We start from the raw sequence: 6,000 nt of genomic DNA, 5'->3' as shown, positions 1-6,000 counted from the left end.
CCAGTGCTCTGCACACAGTAAGCACTCAATAAATATGATTGATTGATTGATTGACATATAGAGACGGTAGGGCCCGTCTCTCTATGTTGCCAACTTGGACTTCCCAAGCGCTTAGTCCAGTGCTCTGCACACAAAAAATACGATTGATTGATTGATTGATTGCTATTATGATGAAGGGGAACTGGAGGGGGAGGGGCCTAAAGGGTGGAGCATCCTTCCCTCCGCGGCTCCCGGCGCGCACGCGCTCGCCTTCATCCTGGTACCCGCTCGTGAGCGCGCCTGGGGGGGCGGGGACGCGCACGCAGGGCGGCGGGGGCGCGCAGGCCGCTCAGTGCCCTAATGCGGCTGCCGGAGGCAGGAGGAGCTGCAAGGGGACAGCGGCCCTGGCCTTGGTCCTGCTCCTGATACCCACCGCCGCCCCGGAGCATCCTCTGCCCGGTGCCCACCGGGAGGTGAGTGCCAACCCCTCAGCCCCCTCCCCATCTGCCATCACACCCCATCCACCAAACCCACCCATCCCATCCCCCTCCCAACCCTCTCTGCCCATCCCTCCCAGAGACGCCCCCCCCCCCCTTCATTCATTCAGTCGTATTTCTGGAGCGCTTACTGTGTGCAGAGCACTGGACTAAGCGCTTGGGAAGTACAAGTTGGCAACATAGAGAGACGGTCCCTACCCAACAGCGGGCCCTTCATTCATTCATTCAACCATATTTATTGAGCGCTTACTGTGTGCACAGCATTGGACTGAGCGCTTGGGAAGTACAAATTGGCAACATAGAGAGACGGTCCCTACAATTGCGGGCCATTCATTCATTCATTCATTCAATCGTATTTATTGAGCGCTTGGGAAGTACAAGTTGGCAACATAGAGAGATGGTCCCTACCCAACGGCAGGCCCTTCTTTCAACCATATTTATTGAGCGCTTACTGTGTGCAGAGCATTGGACTGAGCGCTTGGGAAGTACAAATTGGCAACATAGAGAGACGGTCCCTACCCAATTGCGGGCCCTTCATTCATTCATTCATTCATTCAATCGTATTTATTGAGCGCTTGGGAAGTACAAGTTAGCAACATAGAGAGATGGTCCCTACCCAACGGCAGGCCCTTCTTTCAACCATATTTATTGAGCGCTTACTGTGTGCAGAGCACTGGACTGAGCACTTGGGAAGTACAAGTTGGCAACATAGAGAGACGGTCCCTACCCAACAGCAGGCCCTTCAATCATTCATTCATTCATTCAACTGTATTTATTGAGCGCTTACTGTGTGCAGAGCACTGGACTGAGCGTTTGGGAAGTACAAGATGGCAACATAGAGAGACGGTCCCTACCCAACAGCGGGCCCTTCATTCATTCATTCATTCATTCAACTGTATTGAGCGCTTACTGTGTGCAGAGCACTGGTCTGAGTGCTTGGGAAGTACAAGTTGGCAACATAGACGGTCCCTACCCAACGGCGGGCCCTTCATTCATTCACTCATTCAATCGTATTTATTGAGTGCTTACTGTGTGCAGAGCACTGTACTGAGCACTTGGGAAGTACAAGTTGGCGACATAGAGAGACTGTCCCTACCCAACAGCGGGCCCTTCATTCATTCATTAATTCAATCGTATTTATTGAGCACTTGCTGTGTTCAGAGCACTGGACTAAGCGCTTGGGAAGTACAAGTTGGCAACATAGAGAGACGGTCCCTACCCAACAGTGGGCTCACAGTCTAGGAGGGGAAGACAGAGAACAAAACATATTAACAAAATAAAATAAATAGAATATGTACAAATAAAATAAATAGAGTAATAAATACGTACAAACATACATATATACAGGTGCTGTGGGGAGGGGAAGGAGGTAAGGCTGGGGGGATGGGGAGGGGGAGAGGAAGGAGAGGGCTCAATCTGGGAAGGCCTTCATTCATTCAATCGTATTTCTTGAGGGCCTGCTGTGTGCAGAGCACTGGACTAAGCGCTGGGAAGTCCAATACAGCAATAAAGAGAGACAATCCTCACCCGCAACGGGCTCGCAGTCTAGAAGGAGGGGAGATAGGCCTCTCTCCCTTGCTTTCCCCACCCCCGGGTCTGGGAGGCCCGCGCAGGCTCCGATTTGGGGTGGGGGGCTAGTGCTCCGGGCCTCGGGGAGCCTGGGACCCCTGCCCTCCTCCTGGGCCCCCTGGGGCTGGGGGAGAGCTGGGAGGTCAGAAGATAAGAAGGGGCTAAGGACTGTCTACTCGTTTTGTTGTCTGTCTCCCCCTTCTAGACTGTGAGCCCGCTGTTGGGTAGGGGCCATCTCTATATGTCGCCAACCCTTGTACTTCCCAAGCGCTTAGTACAGCGCTCTGCACACAGTAAACGCTCAATAAATACGATTGAATGAATGAATGAATGTTTCAGGGTCTCCCGGACGTCAGGATGAAGAGGAGGAGGAGGGAGGTGGGGCGGAGAGGAGGAAGCAGCCGTCATGGAAGTAGAAACGGTTTGGAAGAAGGAATTTATTTTTTTTTGGCATCCTCAACCATGGGTTTTGGACATCAGGAGGGGCTGTGTATGTCAGGGCCGCGGTGATACCAGCTGCGGGGAGAGTGCTGAATCACTTGCAGCCTAGTCGCCGGGCAGGATCATGCCCTGAGCCTGCCCATGGGGTAGATGCCCCTTGCCCCCCAGCTCGGGGGAGAACCTTCTCTTCGCCTTCCTTCCTTCCCCGCTCTTTTTCCCCCACACCCGTCTGGGAGGGCGAGGATGCTCCTTTGGACCAGTCCGCCGCCTCCAGTGCTGCGTCTCCCCTTAAAAGCCCTGGACAGATCTTAGGCAAGGCCCAGGTGGGCATTCATCGATTGGCATCGAGATGAAAGGACGGAAGATGGGGAGCTGAGGCCCAGCTCAGCTCCAGAGCCCAAGAGGGCACTGCCCCGAGGGACCAGGGTGGGCTGCGGGAGGTAAAAGCAGGCTAGGTAGAGTATTAGGGCTGCATCTTGGAGAGAAACGGGTGCTGGGAGGAGGAGCAGGAGGCTGGAGGTGCTTGTTATAGGAAACCTCTCTCTGTGGATTCACTGAATGACTCAGAACAGGGAGGGGGCAGGGTTTGGGTGGCTATTGAATTGTCCTGGTTAGGCTGGGGTTTATCAAGAAGTGATGTCTCCACTTTCTCTCTGGATAAAACAAGAGCTGTGTGTGTGTCTGTATCTGTGTGCAAGGGGTGGGGGAATGAAAGGGAGAGACTCAGTGCATGAATATATGCTAGGGGCTAGAAATTACTCACCGTTTTTAAAGGTGATGGGCCCGATTCCTCTCTCCCAGGTGCTCGAATTAATACTTGAAGCTTAAACGAAGGATTTACTGTAGCCAGCTGGGTCAGCTTCCACACTGCAAATCCCCTCTCCGTGGCTACCCACCGGTCCCCACTCCAGCTCGAAATGCTTTTACTCTGCCAGCCTCTCAACAGGGGACAGATACTACAGCCCCTCTGCTAGCTCTCCTTGTCTTCATTCTCTGCCTGTCTTAATGGTGTTGGATGCCTGAGAGGGCTTATGTTCACGGGTCCCTTTTGTCTGCAGCCCACCATTGTTATCGAAAAGAGGAGAGGACACCCCAATTCTCTTCTAGAGAGGGTTGATCCAGGGTGGATAGGATTATGTTGGCTAGAACTCATGCTGGGCCGTGGAATTTATTTACCACAGTGAGGGTGCACGTTGGCCATGGAGGGGTAAACTGAGCTCCAGAGAGAAAAAACATCTTGCTTGGGGGGCAGCAGCAGAGCTCAGGTCAGACCTGAAAAGCTAAACTTCCTGGGTAGGGGCTGTGCTTCCTCACTGGCTCTGATAAGGGCCATGGCTTGGGGAGGGGGTGGGACTCTGTGTCCAATGTTCTTTGGCATGAATGGAATCTGGGCTTCTCTAAGGCCAGATCAGTTCCAGGGCAGCCATTGCCCGGATCTACCATCTCCATGGCTCAAATCCCTCTTTGGCCCCCAGGATGCTGATAGTGATATACTCTTAGGGCCCGTGGAACAGATGAGGGACTATCCTTGGAATGGGGAATCTCGGGCAATAGGGAGGATTTGGGAATTGTGGCATAGTGGAAAGATCATGGACCTGACATTCAGCGGACCTGGATTCTAATTCTGGCTCCACCACTTGCCTGCTGTGTGACCTTGGACAAGTCTCTTAACTTCTGTATGCCTCACTTTCCTCCCATGTCAAGTGAGGGTTTAAGTCCATTTTCCCTCCTACTTAGGCTGTGACCCTCATAAGGGACAAGGATTGTGTCTGACTTGATTATCTTGCATCTACTCCCAATACTTAGTACAGTGCTTGGCACCTAGTAAGCACGTAACAAATAACGTTATTAATGCCCACTCACATGGATTTCATCCTTAGTGAGAAACAAAGGACGGATGGTGGAGACTGTGATCCTTTGGGTGAAATTAGCCATGTGGAATTAGCTTCAGGAGCTGGTGGTACAGCCCGTTGATCTGAGGTCCAGAAGGTGCATTGGGGCTGACCCTGAAATCAAGTCTCTTTGGAGAAGGTTGAGTGTGGAGAGGCTTTTGGGGAGGAGGGAGAGGGTCAGTTGAGTGACGAGATGACAACTTGAGTGACTGGCTTGGAACCCAGGACTGTTGGGTAGGAAGGAGCATGCAGTGGAATAAGGACCTGGTTTTATAATAATAACTATTATTATTAGAATAATTGTGACTCATAAGTGCTTACTTTGTGCCAGGCACTGTACTAAAGACTGGGATAGATTCAAGGTATTCAGGTTAGACACAGTCCCTGTCCCACATGGCGTTCACTGCCTTAATCCCCGTTTTACAGATGAAGAAACTGAGGCACAGAGAAGTTAAGTGACTTGCCCATGGTCACACAGCAGACAAGTAGTGGAGCAGGGATTAGAGCCCAGGGCCTCTGGATCCCGGGTCCATGCTCTTTCCACTAGACCACACTGCTTTTCTATAAGGAAACAAACTTTAGTGATGTGCAAGTGTCAGGCTTTTCTGAAGTGCCTGGTGGCTGTGGAGGAGGGGGCTGCCTCAATTGTGGACCCTGGCAAGATTTGCGAAAACCAGGCTTAACCCTCATCCTGTTACATCTGGGGAAATGGGAGTTCTCTGATTTTTGGGGGGATGCTTGTTAAGGAGCTGTCAGAGGCACAGGGCTAACAGTGTTGAGAGTGTTCCTGGTTTGTTTACTCTGAGAAGGCCATCCACAATTTTTTTCATTTTCCCCACAGACCAGACAGGGGCCTGGGACCGAGGAAGAGAATGTCTCTTGCTGTCTTTTCCTGGTAGGCTAGTCATATAGTAACCGAACCTAGGAAGGGGAAACACGGTTGTTGTTTTTAGAAATCACCAAGGAAATGAGCTGGGGCCTGGGCTCTTGTCTTTCCCTTCCCAACCGCTCATCAGAGCTGAATTGGCCCCGCAAGGGTTATTGTCTCCCCTGGACGTTCTGTCCAATGACATTGGCTGAGCCTGTGAGGTGATTTGGCCTGGTTGTGTGATGTGGAGTGCCGCCCACTCTGCAACGCCAAGACTTGGAAGGGCAAATCTTAGGAACCCAGTTCCCGTTCTCCAGGGTCGTAGGCTGGGAGGGGAGTCGGGGGACAGGAGCTAGAAGCAGTGACCAGCTTCAGGTGTTGCTTGGGTAAGCAGACACCACCATTCTCTCTCGCACCCTTACCCTGAGTCCCGTCCACTGCTGCTGCGACAATCAGGGGTCCCAAATCGGCCCACCTGCATGACCCTCCTTTTCCACAAACATCTTTCTCTTACAAACCAAGAAGTATAAGCAGTTTTGGGGGGCAGTGTGATTCTCTGTCTCCCACCCATCTCTTCCCACCCACCACCATCCGTCTCCTCCCCTCCAAAGCAGCTGCTGGAGCATCTGTCTCTTTCACCTGCTCTCTCAGCCCTCTTCATTCCTTCCCCTTCTCTGGGGCAGCCCCTCCTCTTCTCTTCCCAGGGCAGCAGCCCCGGTGGCTTCTCTTTTCATTATGATGCTAATCATGTTGT

General features: G+C 52.2%; 1 protein-coding gene across 1 annotated transcript in view; it reads left to right on the top strand.

Moving 5' to 3' along the window:
• Positions 1 to 413: 413 nt before the first annotated feature.
• NFASC (neurofascin) overlaps positions 414 to 6,000 on the top strand; it is a 174,164-nt gene continuing 168,577 nt past the window's right edge. The window contains exon 1 of the mRNA XM_038748731.1: positions 414 to 452. The gene's annotated coding sequence lies outside the window, so the exon portion shown is untranslated. The remainder of the gene's footprint in view (positions 453 to 6,000) is intronic.

Source organism: Tachyglossus aculeatus, chromosome 7, assembly GCF_015852505.1.
Source record: "Tachyglossus aculeatus isolate mTacAcu1 chromosome 7, mTacAcu1.pri, whole genome shotgun sequence".
NCBI lineage: Eukaryota > Metazoa > Chordata > Mammalia > Monotremata > Tachyglossidae > Tachyglossus > Tachyglossus aculeatus.
Note: the sequence above shows the minus strand (reverse complement) of the source record. Positions and strands in the feature narration are given on the sequence as shown.